This window comes from Cupressus sempervirens, chromosome 7 (genome assembly GCF_028749045.1).
Source record: "Cupressus sempervirens isolate cs-2001-9-10 chromosome 7, ASM2874904v1, whole genome shotgun sequence".
NCBI lineage: Eukaryota > Viridiplantae > Streptophyta > Pinopsida > Cupressales > Cupressaceae > Cupressus > Cupressus sempervirens.
This window is the reverse complement of record NC_143124.1, coordinates 574,847,274-574,871,995: the sequence shown is the minus strand read 5'-3', so window position 1 is coordinate 574,871,995 and position 24,722 is coordinate 574,847,274.

Genomic DNA, 24,722 nt, shown 5'->3' with positions numbered 1-24,722 from the left:
GGACATTAACACCATCTTTAACCAAGTTTAGGAAGATCTCAGTCTTGTTCGCCCTAATAGATTTTTCCATCATTTTGACATTATATGGATCTAGAAGGAATGTTTGGACATCATTAGGGATATTGTTGTTGTCAATAGGGCCTTCCTCTTGGTATACCTCTTCGTCATTACTTCCCAAAGTTGTGTTGCAGAAAGGATCTTTTGGTTCTTGTGTGGATGTTAAGCTAGGCATACCAAAGTTTGAACTAGAGGAAAACATTCCCCCCAATGATGTTGTGTGTGGAGGAAAAGGATTCTCCATCTCTTTTTGCCTTAATGATTTCAATAAGAAAGGCATGAGATTAAATGTGAATCTGTTGGATCGTGTATGCACCATACAATAATGACCAAACCAATGGGTGGAAGACAATGGAAGAAAAAGATGAGTGTAAGGTAGAGCTACTGAACCTTACACAATGAAAGGGGCCAAAAACCTAGATGTAAACAAAAGACTTTGATTTAGTGAACAAAGTGTGATTATAGGATAAAGTATCTTTCTCCTACCAAAGATGGTCAAGTGATCTTTAGGCAAGATAGGACACCAAAATTGACTATCCACTATTTGGAGATGGACTTGTGATCCCAAATGAGTGATAGGTGTTTGCTTGTGGATAAAAGGTCTAGTGTTGTGATCTCGGAAGGTGTTCTTATGCCAAAGTTTTTAGGTTCAAATGATTAAATTCTCTATAGGAAGTTTGCAAATGGAAGGCTAGAAATTTGGAAAAATGGGGTTGATGTGGAAAATGAAACTATAGTGGTCACTTATACAGCTAACTCAATCCTCACTTACTAGGAACAAAAATCTTGGGTTTACTCCAAGGAATGTGGACTAATTTCAAAGTTTTGCATTGTACTCAATTCTATCATAATGATTTGTTTGGCCTCTTCTTTCTAGATGTCTTTGACAACATATCAAAATTGTTTATCATCATGTGTTAGGTTTTTCCTTTCCTTGTAGACAAATGGTTTGGATAATTTCACCTTCTTAGGTTTGACTTTGTCAGTCATGGTAGGAACAAAACAAAACCCAATTTCAAGCACAAATTGTAACTAGACTAAACCAATTTCAAATGCTAGACCAATATAGAACTATTGAAAATAATCATGAGTCAAGAGGACCCACTTACCACTATTTCACTCACTGAGGTTTAGCTCACAATTTCACTCATTTTTATACTCGTTTGATGTTTGGTGTTGGTTTTGAATATTTAAACAATTAGGCACGCAGAACATGCCAACAATCCTAACAAGGCTACCACTAGGATGTATAAGGATTATCTAAAGGGTGTCCTCGATATACACAAGGTACATGAGGCCCAAATCTATAGATGAAAGGAAATAATGCCATGCAACCTAGAGGAATCGATAACCCAAATCTCCACCTTCACTTTCCAAAGGTATAAAGTTCTTTGGGGCTTACCCAAGAGCAACAAGAGTTTACTTCCAAAAGAGTTGTCTTTTGATTCACCTCTTGATTCTTATACTTTTCTAGAACACTGGAGTTGAGGTCATCCTAAGGGGTGATGAAATTCCCAAGCAGGCCTCCTAAAAAAATGTAAAACAAGACCACTTATTTCTTGTGCACTAAAGATCACTCGAAGTTGCGAGAGGAGAGAATACATAAGTGGCCTCAGGGTTAAAAGACACTTGTTCTTTCCCAATGAAGCTTTAAGTTTTGTAATCTACCCTTGAAGACATACGTGTTTAAGCATGCATTGTCCTTTCCAACTTGAAAATGTTGTCAACATACATAAAAAGCATGGATTTGTGTACAAAAAGTAAATCGCTTGTGAACATAAGCAAATTATTGAAAATAAAACCAACTCTTTTAAGTCATTCAAGATTGAGTGAGTTCATTTTAAGAGCCAAATCCAAATGTTTGCTATCCTAAACATTCATTCCAATGAAAACATGTCAATTTCCTTAAGGCATTCAAGAGTGTGTTTGCTATCCTAAACATTCATTCTAATAAAAGCATGTCAATTTCCTTAAGGTATTCAAGAGTGTGTTTGCTATCTAGACATTCATTCCAATGAAAGAATGTCAATTTCCTTAAGGCATTCAAGAGTGTGTTTGCTATCTAGACATACATTCCAATGAAATGTGCATAAATTTCCCTTAAGGCATTCAAGATTGGATGTAATGTTTGACCTTAAAGCATTCAAGAGTGTGTTCGCTATCTAGACATACATTCCAATGAAATGTGCATAAATTTCTCTTAAGGCATTCAAGATTGGATGTAATGTTTGACCTTAAAGCATTCAAGAGTGTGTTTGGATTTAGATACTAACTTGTAACATACATTCAAAGACCAGTGGTTATGCCATACACGCTCATTAACCTTTTAATCTATGAGTGAGAAAAATCACTACAAATTTTCAAAGTGATTAAAATCATTATAAGTTTTTAAATCCTCTAAGGTTTTTTTTTCTACAATGTAAACTTGTTAGAAATCCTTGAAAAGTAACCAGTCAGTGAATTAAGTGTTTCAAATTTAATAAATCTACCAAAAATTAGAGATGACAGATGACAGCGCAGACAATAGAACTATGTAGACGCTAAAACATGCAGATGACAAAGTATAGGGTGTACAATTCATAGGCGCATGGCAACTTTATTAGACACAGATGATAGAATAGGCTCACAGATACTAAAACTCACAGATGACAAAAGTCTTTAGCATACAACATAGACAACAAAACAAGGATCGCAGATGATAGAACTATGTGTCACAGACAATAGAACTATGGGTCACAAATGACAAAATAAACTATGCAGATGATGATTGGGTTTTTAGCAAGTTTAGGTCTGCCCACAAGGGGTGAGAAAGGGGGAGGGGGAGGGTCTCGACCACTCGCTATCACCCCCACCTCTAATCCCTCCCCCTCACTGGGCCCTAGGCCCATTGGGTTGGGTCAAGGAGGGAGAGCCTTAGTGCCAGTGGGGCGGGTGTTCCGGTCAGGTGGATAGGGCCACATAAATGACCCGCCCTCTACATGTATATTTGGCCTTTGCTAGATCTACTGGATACTATGAGTCCTCCATCCCAGATTGATTCTCTCTCTGGTTGAGTCTCTCATGAGTCTAGTCGGTCGAGCTGAAAAGTGTCAGTAGGGCCCGCCCCCCTCCTAGAATATTATTGTGTAGGTCGAGCCCTAGCCCTAACATTGACTGAGGGAAGTCTGTCTACTATTGAAAGAAAGGTGGGGCCCTCGCCGACCTCACCTGGTTCACTAGTACTATTAGAAACTCTCATCTTATGCAAGGAGACGACAATATATATAACACAGATGACAATCAAGCTTTTTAGCAAGTTCAAATTTGCCCACCATGTAGACGATAGATTAAGTTGCCTAGATGCCAAAACTAAGTTTAATACAGGATAGGTGGGTTTAAAGTTGTAAGGCAAAGATGTTGATTTTCGTAGACATTAGTTACAATAGATATTCAAAGATTCAAAATAAAACAAAGAAAACTAACACTATGCTTGAGTTTCGCGACTCAAAGCAACCAAAAGGAAAAGTCCTCATGCAACTTCAAATAGCTCAACAAAGGCACCCATGAGAGGCCCTACTGGTGTATTTTACATTGGAGGGATGTTGGTGTGCTCTCCCAAAAAAAAAACTATTTGAATCCCAAGGTAAGAAATGCAATATGAGAATGAGTACTATGCTAAATGAGTGGAGAATACTTCAAAAAATGGCTATAGAAGTAGCCATGCTTGAGAACATTCAAAGGATATGGAGGTGGATGCAAGAAAATAAACTAATCTAACAATGCAAAATGAAATGAAATATATAAACTACTAAGAGTTAGTAACAATGCAACTATGAAAATCACTGAGTTCTAGCAAAAAACTAGTATGATCACAATTCATATGAGAGAGATGTAAAATGCTTGAGACAAGGGCTCTATTTATAGGCTTGAAAGAGGCCTTGGTGAGGTGGCATCTATGTGGCATCCACCTAGGTGCCACAAGGGAGACATGTAAGCAAGTCATGCAAGTGGTCAACATTCAAAGTGTGCTCACACATATGTGAGCAAACTTGAAGAAAGGAGTGAGGGACAAAGGTGTAAGAGGTGTGGAAGACATGAGGAGTGTGGGAAGTGTAAGGGTTCTTCACACATGTGTGAGCACACACTTAGGATTAAAAGAGGGTTTAGTAAGGTGTTAAGTGGGATTAAGTAGTGGGTAGGCTTAGAAGGATGAAAGTGATGGTTGTAGACTAGGTTTTAGGCTAGGTTTAAGATTAAATTAAATATGATTTAATTTAATCATAGGTTTAGAGAATTAATGGAGATGAAGGGAATTAAATAAATAAGATTTATTTAAAAAGGGGATTTACGGAGGATCATATATTAAATAAATTTAACACATTAGGGATGGAAGTATTTAATTTAAATTTAAATACATTAGGAAAGTGAACCTATTTAATTAAATAAGTAGAAGAATATGATTAATATAATTAATTAATTATAATGTCGAGGGGAATATTAAATAAATTAATATAGTGTTTGGGATGATTTTAAGCATCTACACATATACATATGTATATATATGTACATACATACATACATACATATACACATACATACATACATACATACATACATCTGCATATGCAAGTTTATTACCTTGAAAAATTGTATTTGATCCTACTAGCTAGGAATAGCTAATTGTTCATTTTATTTGTACCTAATCTGATGACAGTTCTAATTATGACTTGCTTCTTTCTAAAAATATCTGCTATAATATGTTGTAAAATTTCTGTCAAACTTTGCCCATTTTTCCTATTCTACATTATTTTTGTGCATTATTTTGAGATAAGTCACTTAGCACAAGTTGAGTGAGTTTTATTATTTTATTATTTGGAATCTAGAATATGTATGCAGCTAGATCAATTTTCCTATTGTGCCAAGATCTCTCTGTATATATACATATATAGGCATACACACATGTGTGTGTATGTATATCTACACACACATATATATACATTAACATATGTATATAAATGTATACACATACATGCAACATACATACATACATACATAAATACATACATATATATAAATAAAAATAATATGTGTATTGCATCTGCATTTTCTTAGCCATTGCTTATAAGAGTGTTTCAAGGTTGGGAACTACTTCAACATCCTTTTCATGGTTTAGAGGTAATGCCCTTGTGGCAGAGGCTTCTGCAAGGGAATGAGCCTTGTGATTATGGCATTTACACAAAAGCAGAACTTGCTTCTTCAACTCCTTACACTCAATTTTTCACTGAAGTTATTCTTCTAGCAGTGAGAATAGCTGCTACAAATTCTTGGGAGCCAAGAGACCTTGAACCTATGCTACATTTTTTGGAGACATGGGAGATGTTACTATCGGATTTAGTACTTCCTAACATTATGGACCATATAGATGCCCAAATTAGTAGTAATAGTAGATACTTAGGATCCTTGCAGGGAGAGTGTACCAATACATGCATGGTTACATCCTTGGCTTCCATTGTTGGGAAAGCGTATAGAGCCTTTATATCCAACCATTCATTATAAATTGGGGAATGTGCTTCATACCTGACATGCAAGTGATGCTTCTACATATGTAATTTTATCACCTTGGAAAACTATATTTGATCTTGCTTGCTGGGAATAGCTTCTTGTTCATTTTATTGTACCTAATCTAATGACAATTCTATAAGAATTTGTAATCAACCCAGTTAATAAAAAACTAGACCAATTTAACTATGTCATTGCTTGTTTCTTTCTAAAAATATCTTCTATGATATTTTTTGTAAAAAATTTGTCAAACTCTGTACATATTTCCTAGTCTACATTATTTTTGTGCAGGACCATGCATATCATATTCAGGCACATTAAACTTGGATTGAGTAAGGGAAGCAAGTTGTTTTTGCAAGGAAGCAATTTGAGAAATACTAATGATAGTTGAATCAATAGAGGAAATAGGTGGAAATGAAACATTCGACACACTGGGAAGAGTGTGAAATAAAAGGTGCTACAGGTGGGACATTAGGAACCATAGTAGGAGGATTATGATAAGTGTAAGTAACACTATTATATGAAGGTTGTGAGATAGGAAATCAAGTAGGTGGAACACTCATAGGTAGAGAAGAAATGGTAAGGCTACTAATAGGAGGATTAAATGGTTGAATATAAGTAGTCACAATAGGAGCAACATAAAAAGGAATGCTAGAAATAGGTTTGGAAAGAGACAAGATAGGTTCAACTCTAGTGATATGTGAATCCATGTAACGCCCCGCCAAGGGATCCAAAAGAATTAACCTAAAGTTTCACTACGTTTGCTAAACATTTTTTTTTTTAAAGTAAGAAAGTATGACATACACATCAAACAAATAGTAGTGGAAGCAATAACATGTAATCATCGACAAACATACATTGCAAGTTACATTTCTTAAAGATCCAAATACGTTGAGTCACGTTTAAATTTAATTAATTCTAAGTCTAACAACTAACACATACATATAAAAGAATAATCAGAAACTCCAATGTCCATAATATACATTTGTTCCGAATGCTCCTTGGCAAATTAATTCGGAATGCTCATTCATCCACTGTACATGTCACAGGGTATGAAAGGCTTAAAAGAATATACATATGTAAAGATCAAGATACAACATCCTCAAATCCATAATACAAAGTACAGTAAAAATATATGAAACTATTCACCATACATGATACATCCATACATCCATAATGATAAAACATCTATCATAAAATCTAACCATTCATCATACTAATCCAAGAAAATAGTGTAGATAAATGCCAGTCACGAAATCTCCAGCCACGGTGACCACGGAACGGATCTCAATGGTAAGAGTAAAAGCACCACCACCCGACCGCGTGGAACCTAAATGGTCCACTCCCACCGCGCTGAGGAGATAGTCTCAAGTCCCAAATAGGATAACAAAACCTATAATCATAAATACTCTCTAAGTCCAGGAAATCCTATAAGTATGCTAACTCAAGGGTTCCTAAAAAGATCGACATCTAAATCCCAGAGGTACCACAAGACACGTAGGAAACCTAATATGCAAGCGGGAAAGTGTCATCGCAAAAGTCATGTAGAAGTTACCCGAGCAATCCCTTAGGAATCTCGGGTCCCTACTGATCCTGCGGCCACTAGTATCCTCTCGTACTGACGAGGCATACTATGGAATGCAAGGTCGTAACCAAGCGTCCTCTCTACCCCATCCTAGTCTGTACTAGCACTCATGGCATGGGAGAGAACATACAATTATCTTGTTAGGTTCATTTTCTCTCATTTAGTGTAAATGTTTTCACTTATTAAAAATGACTTACAATGGGTTTCTCAAGGTAGCCTCTTAGGGCTCCGACCCCCATTGCAAGCCACTTCCCGACTCTACACATAGATAACCTACCCTAGCTCATGAACTCATAAATCAAAGAATCATAATAAAACCATCTCAGTCCTATACGAGCAACTGAAAATATCATAAAAAGATAATCCACAAAATATATCAGTTCTTCATGAGCAACAGATAACATCAAATAGTAATCATGTAATCATGACAGTTCTCTATCAGCAACTGAAGGCATCAATGATAAGTCACAAAATCCAATGGTTCTCTAATGAGCAACCAGAAAGTAATACAAGTATAACTGATCGAGACTCAGAAATGGTTATCAAATATAACTGATCGAGACTCAAAAATGGTTAAGTTAGGTATTCTCAAATACATACACCTCAGCTTCACACAAGGAAACTGGAAAGCAATAACAAACAGTAAACACAATCATGTCATAGAGCACTTCATCACATTACCATGGTCAGGTTAAGAAAAATCGAGACCAAATCATCAAGACATCACATTCACAACCCCGAGCCTCTGGTAACAACCTGAACTAGTCAACGCTAAACCAACCCCAAAACATTCAAAGTACAAAGACAACATCAAAGTCTCAGAGATTGGATCTGAAAGTATATTATTTAAGTTAAGGTAAGGTTTGTGTTTTAGTTTAATGTCGAATTCAAGTAACAAAGTTTTCACAACTACCCTTTTTCGAATAACCCATTTCTATAATAACTTTCATTAAATCAATATCCAAATTTATAATTTAGTCAAATAAAATTCATTATTAATTAACTTAATTAAACTAATTTTAATTAAATTAATCAATATTCATTAGATCTAATTACTTATTTTAATCCAACTAATAATTGTTAATTTATTAATATTTAAGCAAAATTATTAATAAATTAAAATTTACAACTAAATCTATGCAATTAATATTTATTTATTAAATATTTAAAAAGTTTAATCTATTATAAAAATTGAATATATATATATATAATTTTATTATTTAAAATTTTTAAATAATAAAATTTGTTTTTAATAATTAAAAAAAATTATAAAAAAAAAATAAAAAACGAAATCGTACTACATTTATAGCCCGTCGGCTTTGGCCGCAGGCCTGCGGTGGCAGGTACTCTGTACCTGTCATCGCAGTACCTGCGACGCAGGTACTGTCGGCCTGCCGACAGTGGGGGGCGGGTACGGGGTGATTCCCTCCCCTCCCACTATATATTAATATATATATATATATATATTTTTTTTTAATATATATATTTTTTATATTTTATTTTATTTTATTTTAATACAAATAAAATAAGTTTTATTTTAAAAATTAATTTTGTTTAATTTTTTAATAAAAACAATTTCTTCCAAAGGGTAAATATGTAATATATAAATATATATATATATATATATATATATTTATTTATTTATTTATTTATTTATTTATTTATTTATCTAGAACTTTTCAATTTCATTAAAACAAAACCCTTATTAAATTAGATCTTAATTTCTAAATCAAGAAAACAATGGTTCTAATTAATTCATCCAGTTTCCACGGATACAGAAGCTATTGACGAATAATTAATAAATTCACAATATTGAAAGCTTAAAACTTTCATCACAGAGAATTCAGATCTACAAACCCCAGACACGAAGAAGGCAGGAAGGGATAATTGCATATTTAATGGATAAAAACACAAGACCCTACCTGATCCTGATGCTATTATGCAATCTCCAGGAACTGTATGCGAATTCGCTCCTCTCAATAACCTTCCCCTTCAAGGCTTTCTTCGTATCCGCCTTCTGAAATTTGCTTCCAAAAATTGTCTTCCCCCCAAAAATTTCCGTCCAGATTCCTCCTCCTCAAAAATGAACCCCCAAAGTTGTGATAAGCAAATTCTCCTCAATACGGGGCACTAATTGTGCGTTTACCCGAGAAGACTCTTTGCACAACTCAGTTAACTCCAATTTAACTTTTATTATCTTTTCTAATCCTTTTGCATTCAACTTTCATGCACATTAAGTTGAATGATTAAATAACTTTATTTAAAATTTCACTTGACTTCAATTCTTAATTAATTTATTACTTTAAATCTTATGTGCACTTTTAAGAAATTAAAATAACATTATTAATTTTTATAATTTAATCTTTTAATTTAATTCTTATATTTAACTTATGTTTAGATCATGCGATCTAGAATTCTTAATAAATTAATATCTTTCAACTTTTTAATTTATTTTAGAACTTAATTGATAACATATTTAATTAATTTAAATAACAATAATATTTAGCATTTATTTAAAAATGAACTCCAAATATATTATTATTAAATTGAATAAATATTATCCTGTTCTAAATATATCTTGAACTTTAATTTCCAACTTTAATTCTTTTATTTAATTAATTAATTAATTAATTAAATATAAAGATATCATAATAATTCCTTATTAAATTAAATTATTAATTAGTCTTTTTAATTAGACTTAATTAATAGAAAAATACACCAAGGACTCATAAAGCAACATACGAAAACCCATCATAGAAAAATACATACCAAATCAAACAAAAAGGGTTATAATCATGAAATTACATCATTTGATGCATTCGGAGGGCACTTAACTCAGATACTTGTCCTAATTATCAATTAGGACAATTGGCTAAAGGGTTTAGGATTTGGACTTAAGAGTTTATCTCCCCTCTCTTACCATTGAGACAGTGCGATAAGGTACACTCATCCTGACAATTTAGGGAAGTCGATACCCGGTACCTACAACCTGCATAAAATCCACGCATGTACAAACATAATATTCTAAGCTAAACAAGCAATGGCAGGAAGTGGTGCATCGTGTAGATCCCGACTAGCAGGTGACTACGACTCCCTTCCTTAACCATATCAGAAACACCATACATAAATAAAACAACACGCACACCATACACATGCAGTATGGGGTAAGTATCCATAAGAGGCACATGAAATAATAAGCCATCTAACTAATCATCATCGATAACTAAAACCATTGAATAATCATCATACATGCACGAAATATAGAGTACCAAGTAATCTCATCATATAATAAACTGAGTGTAAACATCCTCTGATAATCTCTAAAATAATAATACTACTCATCAAACATAAATTGGCCTAAAAGAGTTTGGCAATCATATCATAAATGTAGCTCGAAAAAAAGTAAACTAGGGGCAGGCACTACAATCCATTCCTATTTCAAATGCAGCTTGAGCTGAAGGCTTAACATGAGTGTGGACAAGGTGAGCAAGACCACGCAAAAGATCCATGTCCATCATTATAGATCGCTTTCTTAAGAGCGTCAAAAGTAACCATAGTATCGATATTGTGATTCTCTTGAAGAACTCAATCATGCATTTTATCAATCTTAGTAGCAATATTTTGAACCTATTCAAGAGGAACCCTTAAAGCCTCATCCTCTATTGGATACAATTATTCAAATTGAGTATTGTCTTTGATGTTACACAAATGTCATATTAGTTATCAATCAAAATCTACCAAGCTCATTTGGTCAACAAGGAAAAAGACAGAGTCTACCGAGCTCAGAAGGATAGCAAAGAGAATTACAGAGTCTACCGTGTGTTTTTGGAGGTTATATTGTGAAGACAATTTTTACTAAGCTCACTCTGGTGCTAAAGGCTTCTATGGAAGAAATCAGTTTCTATCGAGCTAGTAAGGTCAGCGAAGGGAAATCAGTTTCTACCGAGCTAGCATGGTCAATGAAGGAAAGTTAGTTCTTATTGAGTTCACTTAGTCTCCAAAGGATTTTGTAGAATTCGTAGTGTTTACTGAGCTTCACTTGGTTAATACTGAAAATTATTTTTGGAGCAGTGTTTACCAAGCAGGGTCAGCCAGTGAAGGATTTTGTTGTTTTGGGAAATAAATTTTATTTTCTTAATGTAATAATTGTAGCCAATTGGTGTATTGTTTATTGGTAAATGTAACTTGTAATTGAGCCAACTTGACAATTTGTATTGTATAAATAAAAGGTCAAGTTGTGATTTCAAATGTATGAATGGATGTATGAATGAGCGAGCATGCAAGTGAATTGTGTGACAAAGAAGTGTGAGCGAATTCTAAAGGATCAGAGGAGCAGAAAATATTTATATGATTAGAGAGGATCTAGTGAAGTAAAGCAAAGATCTATATCAACAAAATTCAATCGCATCTCATTCAGGTCACTTATTGTTACTTTCTCACCATTGTAGCAATAATTCCTAAATCTCTTAACAAAGTTCATCTAACAACCATTTTGTAAATCCTCTAACAAGGTGGACAATTCAATGGAATTGTTCTAAAGTCCTCTAGCAAGGCCACTCCTAATAGGGTGATTAAATCCTCTAAATAGGTCACACCTAACAGTGTGTTTTGTAACCTTTAATAGGGTTGGCTCCTAACAGGGCTCACTTCAGAAGAGTGAAAATTGGTAGCAAATTACTTGGTGGTTTTTCCCATATTGGGTTTCCATGTTAAATCAAGTGTCTCTTGTGTTCATGTTATTTTCTTTTGCATGCATGCTAATAATTGTGAATGCTTAGAGATTAGTAACAAGTTAATCTACTGAGCTACAACATTTTTGTGTGTAGCTATCGAGTGACAATAGTAATTAAGTTTTAAGAAATCTAAGGGATCTGTGGATTTGTTTTTGTGGTAATTGATTCACCCCCCCTCTCAGTTACTCCATCTATAATTCCAACAATCCTTATCATTAGATGAATGAGAAGAGTTATGCTCCATAGAAGGATTAGGGTCATGACAAATCATAGGATCACTATGGTTCCTTAAGAGAGGAGAAGAGGAATATTGATAAAAGTGAGCCATGAGCCTATGACTTCTCCTAAGGGGATACTATAGGAAGGGCTGAAGGTAATATAGCCCAAGGATGCAAGATTGTCAATAACCCAAGGATGCACCTACATTAGACACCCAAGGTTTCAAAAACAAGATGTTCCATATAACGTATTAACACCAAAATAAATTCAAAACATAAATCCCATGTGCATTCTTAATCTACAAATCCTCTTCATTAATCATCCTAGAAGTTTGTCCAAACTTACTAATACAACCAACTATATCATTAGAAATATCAGCTCTTCTCTTGCTACTGCAACTACCAGGATCAAATGAATCTTACTTGTTGCAAGCCTTCATCTGATTAGAAATTTTCTTTCTTCTTCCTCTACTCTTAATCACAAGATCAAATAATTATCTTTCAATAGTAGGAACTTTTAAAAAAAAAATTCTATCTTCAAACTGAAAGTCTTAAAAACACTTAATTTCTAGACACTACAACATTTGAGGTCAAATTGCAACAATAGGATAATTTGTCAATTTTCATGTTTCTTTTTGTAATTGTCCTCAACCTCATCACAATATTGATGTTTGCATCACAATTGCAATGCCCACATGAGTATAAACAAAACAGGAAGAAAACATGACATAAATCATTCCCTATTTGTTTTGATCGGTTGTGGAGATTTGCGCAAGAAAGAAGGTGGAGAGCTCCGAATGAGGGTGGAGAGCTTTGAACATTGGTGGAAATCTTTTAGTTATGAATGTTGGTAGAGATTTCATTGTTGTGCCCTTGTGATCACTGCATTTCATTTTTGCACCCTTATGATCTTTGCATTTCATTTCCATACCCTTGGTGAAGATCAATGGAGATCTAGGATTTCGGTGTCATGCCCTTATGATCACCACATTTCATTGCCCTAATCTTGTGATCTTTGCATTTCATTATCATGCCCTTATGATCTCCATGCCCTTGCTCTGTGATTTCATTTCTGTGTCACACCCTTGTGATCTTTGTGTCCTTTCTTTGCAATTTTCTTCAAGGGGAGAAGAGGTACCTATGTAAATGTTCTTTTCTTTTCCCTCTAAACATGTAACTCTTTATATTCCCCCCAGCAGTTGATTAGAGAAGCTTCTCTTTGTGTATATGTATGTGTGTGTGTGTGTGTGTGTGTGTATACATACACACATATGTGTGTTTCTATGTATGTATGTATATATAGAGAGAAATATCTCGTTGTTTATATACATACATACATACATAGACACGCACATGTGTGTGTATGTATGTATTTATACACACACACACACACACACACACACACACACACACACACATATACATATGTATATATATGTACATAAATACATACATATACAAAGATCACAAGGGCATAACAATGAAATGCAGAGATCACAAGGGCATGGCAACAAAATGCAATGATCATAAGGGCACGATAATGAAATCCTAGATCTCCACTGATCTCTATAATCCACAAGATCTCACTGTATATATACATACATACATACATAAACACACACATATGTGTGTGTATGTATATATACACACACACACACATACATACATACATATACATATACATATATACACATACATACATATTCACATATATATATATACATATATACACATATACATACATGCATACATACATACATACATATATACATATATACATACATCTACATATGCAATTTTATCACTTTGGAAAACTGTATATGATCTTGCTAGCTGGGAATAGTTGATTGTTTATTTTATTGTACCTAATTTGATGATAGTTCTATAGGAACTTGTAATCAACCCAACTAATCAACAACTAGACCCATTTAACTGGATTATGGCTTGTTTCTTTCTAAAATTATCTACTATGATATGTTTTTTGTAAAATTTCTTGTGAACTCTGCCCATTATTCCTAGTTTGCATTATTTATGTGTAGGATTTTGTGGTAAGTCACTTAAAATGGGTTGAGTGAGTTTCATTATTTTGTTTTTTGGATTCTATAATATGTATGCAATTGGATCAATTTTTTTGTTGTGCTAAGATGTAATAAGGACCTTAAAAAAGATCTCTCTATATACATACATACATACATGCATACATACATACACACATATGTGTGTGTACATATGTATATATACACATACATATACATAAAGAGAATCTTCTCTATACATACATACATAGACACACACATATGTGTGTGTATATACATAAAGAGAAGCTTCTCTATTCACCTACCGGGGGAAATATATATAGACGTTAAAGGTGATTACATTTCTTACAGATTTGACTATGAATGTTTTTTTTTCTATTTTTAGAACATAATTACTAGTAATCTCTACTTTTTATATTTGAAGTTACTAAACACCAAAGGGCAAGGCATTTATTGATTTTGATATCTCTTTTGGTTGTTCAGTTGGGTATAAGTATTATTTCAAAAGACACAACTCCAAAAAGCATGTCACAAGAGGACATGTCTCATGTCCACTCATGACATGATTGTTGATATAAATAGTTATTAACCTTATACTAATTAGTTTAATTAATGCTTAAACAAACATGATTTATATTAAGTCATTGATTTGTATAAACATAAATGGATCATTTGCTTGATCCTATTATGACTTAATGTGAATGCATCTGATCATTACTTGGATGATATTATGCACAAGATCTTTACTTAATCACCAAGAGATAATATAATCCATAGGTATAGATATTTAGCAAAAGTACTTTGCAAGTGTGTATGTAATCATGTAAAGTAGTTCACATAGCGAACTAATATGCATACATACATGCACATATGCATACAATCATCATAATCAGTTATCCTTGAATCTAACCAAAGTTATTATATATCAACAAGAGATACATGTTTAGAATAAAAAGAAAGAAAGAACATTTACATATCCCCTTGAAAAAAATCATAGAGCAAGGGCATGAAGATCACAAGGGCACAACACAACAACAAAATGCAATGATCACAAGGGAACGCCAACAAAACCCTAGATCTCCACTGATCTCCAACAATGTTTAAAGCTCTCCACCCTCTTTCATGTGTAACTCTCCATAATTGATCAAAAAAATGGGGAATGATTAATGTCATGGTTTATTTTTTTATTATTTTTATAATCCATAATCCACAATCCACAAGATCTCTTTGTATATGTACATACATACATACATACATACATACATACATACATACATACATACATACACACATACACATACACATACATACATATATATGAAAATAAGAATGCACTTTCTAAGAGTTTACAATTGTTCAAAAAAATTAATGTTTTACAAGAAAATGCACCTTAACAACTGATAGCTTAGAAGAAAGAACATGGTGTTGAGACAGTACATAAAGTGCTTGACATGAAAGGTCCACAAGTGAGGGTGTTGACTAATCTTGAAAACTTGAATGTTGAAATAAAAGCTATCAATGATCAAACACCTATGCCAAAGTTACAACACAATGTGAAGTTGATTTTAGATATGGTAGAGGTAGATATTCAAAAGTTTGATAATTAAAATTTAAGGCATGAGAGAGAAGGAAAAGGAGTGGCTTTAGAAAGAGACTGCATGACAAAAACAACAACTAGACAACATAGAGGATATTATGGGAGCCACATGATATAATCCAGGAAAGTATTTTGGTAGGTACTACTACATTGGAATCACTTGCAAGTATCTTTGAGAATTTACGGTCCAAATATTAGGAGGACTACAAGTTGTGCAATTTTTCATATATTGCATCTACATTTTCTTATAAAAGTGGTTCAAGTATTGGCACAGTCTCTCTGTGATGATACCAATTATCAATTTCTTATAAGAGTGTTTCAAGGTTGGGAACCACTTCAACATCCTTTGTATGGTTTAGAGATAATGTCATTGTAGTAGAGGCTTTTGCAAGGGAATGTGCCTCGTGATAATGGCATTTACAAAAAAGAAGAACTTGCTTCTTCAACTCCTTACACTCAACTCATCAGTGAAGTTATTCTTCTAGCAATGAGAATAGCTGCTATAAATTCCTAGAAGCCAAGGGACCTTGAGCCTATGCTACATTTTCTAGAGACATGGGATAAATTACTACCAGCTTCAGTACATCATAACATTCTAGATCATATAGTGATGCCCAAGTTAACAATAACAATAGATACTTGGGATCCTCATAGGGAGAGAGTTTCAATACATGCATGGTTACATCATTGGCTTCCATTTTTGGGCTAGTGTATGGATCATTTATATCCAACCATTCATTATAAATTGGGGAATGCACTTCATGCCTGGCATACAAGTGATGCATCTGCATATGCAATTTTATCACTTTGGAAAACTATATTTGATCCTACTAGCTGGGAATAGCTAATTGTTCATTTTATTGTACCTAATATGATGATAGTTCTATAGGAATTTGTATTCATCCTAGCTAATTAGAAATTAGACCCATTTAACTAGGTTATGGCTAGTTTCTTTCTAAAAATATTTGCTATGATATGTTTTTGTAAAACTTCTTGCAAACTATGTTGATTTTTCCTAGTTTGCATTATTTTTTTGTAGGATCTTTGACGTAAGTCACTTAGTACAAGATGAGTGAGTTTTATTGTTTTATTAATTGGATTCTAGAATAAGTATGCAACTAGATTAATTTTTCTATTCTACTTAAATGTAATAAGCACCTTATAAAATATCTCTAAGATATACATGTTTAGAAGGAAAATAAAAGAACATTTACATAGCCCTTGAAGAAAATAATAGAGCAAGGGCACAAAGATCACAAGGGCATGATATAGAAACAAAATCACAGAGCAAGGGCACATAGATCACAAGGGCATGTCATAATAACGAAATTGTAGAGCAAGGACACGACAACAAAATCATAAGAGAAAGGACACAAAAATGAAATACAAAGATCACAAGGGAACAAAAATAAAATTTTAGAGCAATGGACTGGAAATGAAATGAAGAGATCACAAGGGCATGGAAATGTTCAGAGCTCTCCACTCTCATTCGGAGCTCTCCACCCTCTTTTATGCGTAACTCTCCACAATCAAAATAAATGGGAAATGATTTATGTCATATTTTCTTTTCTTTGTTTATACTCACATGGGCCTCACAATTACAATGACCATGCCAATATTGTGACAATGTTAGGGAAAATTGCAAAAGAAACATGAAAATCACCACAAATTACATTGTCATTGCAATTTGAACCCAAATATTGTAGTGTTCCTATTATGAAAAAAACAATCTTCTGAACAAGGCAGATAAAATGATACTTTGACTTTACAAATAGTTGTGAATTACATATAGACTTTCAAATTGAAAGTGTATTGTTTTTCCTTTCATTCAATCTTCTTGATCAATTGATTTGTGATTCAATTTTATATTGGTTAGGATTTATATTCATTATCATATGGATCAACATTAGATTCTTCTCAACATTGCTTTGAAGGGTGATTTTGTATTTCTGCTAAGACATGTAGAACTTCTACCTTGGATTCTCTTAAAATATTCATGTTTAAATAGTTAATGATAATGTAAAGGTGTGCTTAATGTAGGCATTAGGAATAATGTCATGGAAAATGACCAAAACATATATCTCGCACTACTTACCAGCAAGAGACTTTTCTACCTTTGTTGCTACAACATGATTGCATTCTACTAGCTCAACATTCTAGCGTGTGTGAAAAATATCAGACTTGTGATAATTATGGATAGTGGATACTACTAGTGATTAATACATAGACACTTGATTTTAATTTACTCGAATCTTGATCTCACTGTGTTCTACATATGGTAACAAGGACAAAATTTAAGTCCAAATATATTTTTGCTACATATAAGGAATATATTTGAGTCATAATCTCTAATATATACTAGTGCATTAGCTGCAAAGTACAACATGCATTTTTAGTATCAACCTTCAATTCAACTCAATTTAAATATTTGAAAGATATTACCAAGATTCTTGTGGTAGTTTGAAATCTAATATCAACTTCCAAGCATTTTTGTGGTTCAACATTGAACTCTACCCTAAATGTCACTGCTTTCCACATCATAACATGTTTAGAGGCTTCCAAGTGAGTATTTAAATAGATAATCCAAAATAAAAAGAAGCATACAAGGTTTTACAACAAGGATGAGAAACAACTACTAAAAGTTCTAAGCTAGAATTCAAAAGTGGGGTTTTACAACATGGATTCAAGATAACTATCTCAAAAATGATCTAAGATAACTTATAAGAAATAGTTTTGCAACATAGATGCATGGAAATTGTTTTACATAATGTTTGAGCCAAAATAACTTCTTCCTTATAAGAATGATACAAAGGCATAAATAGTGAAGATGAATTTAGTCTATCCCTCAAGCTTTATTTTTAAAAGGGTCTACTATCAAAAAAATTCCTTATCAAGCTCTCGTCATTACAACATCTGAATTTGATGAGTCAAACTTACTTAGAGTTGATAGATTTGGCTTAATCCATAGATGAATTTTTAATGGATGCTAGGATAGTTCTATCAAAGATCTTGATTTGCAAACTAAAGAAGATGATGAGATTTTTAACATGACATGCAAATTGTTAAGGACAAGTCAACACCGTAACCTCATCATAATCACTAGAGCATTATTCTATCCTAGTTTCAAAGGTTTGGTTCTTGAATTTTCATATAATGGAATCTTGGAAAATTATTTGTACCCTTGAGAGATGACAAGGAAATTGTAAATTGGGACTCAGTGAGCCCTTACAAATTGCTATAGATGTAGCACATGGTATTGAATATCTACAATTAAATGCATCGTGTTTTAAAATCTACCAATGTTCTTTTGGATGCCAAAGTGACAATCCTTGTGACTGATTTGACCCAAAATGTCATCTATAATGATCTTGAGCAATTCTTAAATTTGTTTTCTAGGTGCTACAAATGTTGATTGTTCAAGATGTTACCTCCATAATGTTGATGATGAGTATGCTTGAAAAGATTTAGAAAGTGACCAAAAATGTTTTAGAGGGGCCCTTTTCTTTATTTGAGTTATTTTTGAAACAAACCCCTAATGTAGATTCAACTACGTATCCTCTAATGTTGGGGCATAACAAAAACCTTTCTTTTATTCTCTATCTTATGCTTGTGTAAGAGGGTTGATACTGATTTTGTAGGTATTTTAAATTCAATTCAATATTTGGGAAGATTATTTTACTAATTGGAGCCACTTTGATTCTTCTTATTATTATTATTCTATTTGTACTACTACTTTACTATCTCCTAATGTTGTATAAAATTTCACTTAAATTTTTTTTGTCCCTTTGCCTCCCATAGAAAACTAACATTTAAACAAAATTTCAACTCCCCTTCTTTCAATAGTTGATTGATTGGTTGGCATCCCAAGAAAAAAGAAAGAAAAATTGTTTGATCTTGCACATAAATATAAACAACCAAACCTCTCCCTACTTGAATTCATACTATTAGATGAACTAATAATAGATTCTTATGCATGGTCCTTTATAAATAGATCATCCTATCCACATAAGACAACACGCTTACTATGTTTGCACAAATTTAGCTTGGCAAAGAGCATTGTATAATAATGGTACCTTAGTAGTAATTCAGTTTGAGAAAACATGGATTTTAGTGTTTCATGTATTCTGCTTCAATCTATTTCTATGATAGATATATATTTAAGGCGATTGCTGATGGTATTTGCAACAATTTTTTTTGTCACAAACCTAGAGTTCAAGGAATATATAAAGCTTTATATTTCAAATACTACAACTTTTTCTTGATATTCATGACCTTTTTCTAAAATCCTATTTAGAATAGGGAAAGTATGGGTTCTTTGAGATAATGTAGACTCTATTTATAAAAATATTAGAATTCTAGAGGTAAGAGCAATGCAAATTATCATAATACATCTAAGAAACAATCCATACTTTCAATATTTTAGTTTATGGTTAAGAAACTTCACACTTCTAAAATCTTAAAACTATGATGAGTACATTTTTTTCGAGTTTTATCAATCTCATATGACTGAAACCCTTGGTTTTTTTAGAGTAAGTCAACTTGAAGATGTTAGATTAATTTATTATTATTTTGGGTAAGATAGAATAAAGTTTAATCTATGTGTACGTTGGGTAAAGATGTAAACTGTACTATAAAGTGAAGAATAATAAAGACAATCAAAATTTATTTTTGAAATGAAGTGGATTTAAAATAGAAAAATAAAAGAGGTCTTGATAAAATAATGTTAAAAGATATCTTGAGAAAATATTCTTACACTAATTAGTGTGCATGATTTATATTATAGGAAAGCACAATAAAGGTCATAGATGTCAACAAGAGACACGAGGCCTCATTTTAAACTTGTAATAGAATAGGGAATTCGAGTTAAGATGAGGTGCAAAAATTAATAGTTTTGGAGGTTTAAGAAAGGGGGAAATTACTTGTAAATTAGAATTGTGAATGCATTGAAATAGTAATCCTTAGCACTACTATTTTATTTTGAATGCCAAATATATAGGGAAAAAATGAAACATATAAGAAATAGAAAATTTGGTTTCCTAAACTTTGTATGATGATTTTATATACCATAAATTTCATATGAATCTTTGTAGAACATAGTAGCCACCAAGAATTCATGTTACAAATTTACACCTTTATTTCTTCAAATATTTGACAGTAGATTCATAATATTCATAGTCTCTAAATATAATGGATGCAAAATCATAAATAATATACTTTTTTTTTCTTTCTAAAATCATCATTTCATGATACAAGACAAAATATGCTATGTTAATGGACATAAAACAAATAACTATAGAAGAGAAAAAATAAAATATTGACATTGAAAATAAGGAAATCTGGAGTGCTGCTTTTGAAATCTCAAAAACATTTTTATCTCACTAAGAAACTTAATCATCATGGATCTTTTGTTAACAAAAGTAGAAGCTTGTAATGAGCAAGTGATCCAATTAACAAATTTGTAATGAGGGAAATTGTTCTCATGAAGCTCCATGCATTAAAATATGTAATGGCACTAAAATGTGAAGAGGCTTAGACTTATAATTAGAATGAAATTAAATAAATAAAAATCTAAAAAATAGAAAAATATTAATAAATAATAGTTTTATTAAATCAATAAATAATTTATTCGAATTAAATCTAAAGTAACTACTAAAATGGAATTTTAAAAAAATATGGAAATCTAAATATTGATACAAGTAACTATAATAAATAATATTATAAGAATCTTTTCTATCATAATAAATATATGGAAATCTAAATATTACTATCAAAATGAAGGATTTTTTCTCTTATCCGCTTTCTTCTAATAAGAAGCTTTGTGATTTCAACCAAAGATAAATGCTGGAAAGTATTCCTTCCATCATTTTCGACCATCAGAATTATGTTTTAGTAGCAATCCCCTCCACTTTTGAAATTCAAAATGTTGTCTTCCCTTTCGTGACAAAGCGCCAGGCCCTGATGGTTTCTCGATGGTTTTTTTTTCAAAACTAGTGGCATATTGTTGGTAAAGATGTGTGTGACACTGTTAAGGAGATATTTCAAGCTAGATGCCTCTTGAAAGAACATCATGCCACCTTTCTGGCTCTCATTCTAAAGAGGATGGGGGCTAATACTTCAGATGCTTTTCGTCCTATCATTCTTTGTAACTCTATTTACAAGATCATCTCCAAGGTCCTTACCTTGAGAATCCTTACTATCCTTCTAGACATCATCTCCCCTAAAAAAAATGTCTTTGTCCCTAGCTATCAAATTCTAGACTCGATTATTATTGCTCATGAAAACATCCATTCTATGATGGCTTCTCAAAATCAAGGTTTCCTCATGAAGTTGGATCTATCCAAGGCCTATGATCATGTCGACTAGGATTTCTTACTTAAGATCTTGGAGTCCTTTGGCTTTGGGAAAAGATGCATCCAACCCATTTCTCAGCTTGTGATGATGACTTCTATGGTTGTCTTGGTTAATGGTTCTTCTTCAAATTTCTTCTCTCCTTGAAGAGGGCTCAAGCAAGGGGATCCCATCTCCCCCATCTTATTTATTATAACGGCTGAATGTTTGGGAAGATATATTAACCACCTCAATGCCCAAGGTAGTACCCATGGCCTTTGTCCCTCTTCTATCTCTAATGCTAGCTCTCATGAACAATTTGTGGATGATACGATTCTAATGGGGATTTCCATGATGAAGGAAGCCAAGAGTTACAAGAATGATTTAAATCTCTATATTAAAGCCTTTGGTCAACTCTTCAATTGGGAGAAGAGTTCTATCTACTTTATGAATACTCCCTTAAAGAGACAGAGTAAAATCTCTAGGATTTTGATCCATGGTATTGCTGCCCTCCTTGACTTATACCCAGGCCTCCCCCTTGGTTCCAAACGACTTGATTCCTACTAGGAAATTCTCATTGACAAACACAACACAAAACTTGCGGGCTGGAAGGGTGCTTTGCTAAATCAAGCTAGTAAAATTATTCTTCTCAAATCTTGTCTTCAAAGTCTCTCCATCTATGCTCTTAGTTTGTTCAAAATTTAGATTAAGTATGTTGATGCTATGGAAAGAATTCAAAGAACTTTTATGTTTTCTGGGATAGAGAATAAAAAGAGACTTCCTCTTATCACTTGGGACTCTATTTGCAAGCCTAAGAATCTTGGAGGGTTGGGCATTAGACCTAATCAGAGAAATGAATAAAGCCCTCCTGGCTAAACAAGCTTGGAGAGTCTTCAATGATGATAGGGACTAGAGTAAAATCTAGAAGAGTAAATATCTTCAACACCCTCCCTGAATAGTTTTCTCTCTACAGATAATTTAGAAAATGTGTCTTCCATTTGGGAAGATGTCCAAGATATGAAGAGTATTCTGACCAAAGGTTGTAAATGGAAGTTGGGTGATGGTAAAACTATTTGTTTTTGGAAGGATAGCTAGTTATGAGATTCTCCCCTGAACTTGCTTTACAATAATGGCTAGATCATTTAGTACTGCAAAGCCAATTTTTGTGAAAAAGTCAATGACTATTGGGTTAACAACAGATGGGTGGAGCTAACTTCTCTGGATATCAATCATTATCATGTTCAACTCTCTCTTTTTTCTTCTTGTATCAATCTCAACTCCCAAGACATGGTCATCTGGGCTCTGCATCCAAGTGGTAATTTCAAAGTTTCTTCCCTTTTTGAAGAAAAGATAATTGATCTCATGTGGGTTAAAGCCTGGACCAAAGGTTTAACCCCTAAGATTGAGATTTTCTTTTGGATTGCTCTACAAAACAAAATTATCACTATATATAATCTTAGAAAAAGAGGGATGATCATAACAAACTGGTGTTGTCTTTGTAGAAGGGATACACAATCTGTTAATCATATATTTTTGCATTTTTGTTATGTTGGGGATGTTTGGAATGAAATTTTGAATTTATGGGAAATAAAATGGACTTTTCAGGAGAATCTTGCTGACAATTTTTTAAGCTGGAGTAGCCCCTTCAAAGGAGAACATGCTTTCATCCTCTGGCGATAATCTTTTCCCCATATTTGTTGGGGCTTGTGGAAAGAAAGGAATGACAAAATCTTCAAAGATACCAGCACCACCTCCTGGGTCATTAGTAAAAGAATTATTAGAAACATAAAGGAGAATTTTATATCACATTTTGGCCCCTCTACAAATCTCAACTTGGAACATCCTAGTCAAAACTATAAAATTAAATAGGATAATTTGAGGGAGAATGCCATCTGGTTATCTCCTCCCAATGGTTGGATTAATGCTAATTTTGATGGGGCTTCAAAGGGAACCCTGGAAAGGTTGGCTATGGGGGAGTCATAAGGGATTGTAATTGCAATATCATTAGAGCTTGGGCCATTCCTCTTGGAATTACTTCTAGTCATAAAGCCGAGATGGCAAGGGCTCATTATATGATCGAGCTAGCTAAGGATATTGGTTGTAAGAACCTCTAGCTGGAAGGTGACTCTAGAAATATTGTTAATATCCTTAATAATAAACATGACCCTGCCTGGAATATTTCTAACCTTCTTTGCGAAAATAAAGAAGACCTAAATTATTTTTAAAAAGTGTTCATTTCTCATAACTACCGTGAGACAAATATGTTGGCTGATTGGATGGCCTACCTAGCAGTTCAAAGCAATGATATCGTCATGTGGACTGACTAGCTAAGCATGGATGACAATCTAATAACTAAATGTAATTATGAAAGAAATATATCTCGAGAAGGGAAAATTAATATTTGATATGCTCACAGCCTCCACTTAGTAAATATCATCAATGCTTCCATTTATTGTTTTAAATGGAATGATTTCCATGCATGCATGTTTGCTAGTACGTCACATAGATTGTGGGTGTTCTTTGAGCTTTCAAGAGGTAATACACTGATAATTTCTTGGGGTTTTTCTCTGAGTTTTTTCAGTCACATTTTGTAGAGTGGTGTTCTTTCTGTAAAAATGGGTGGGGAAGTGA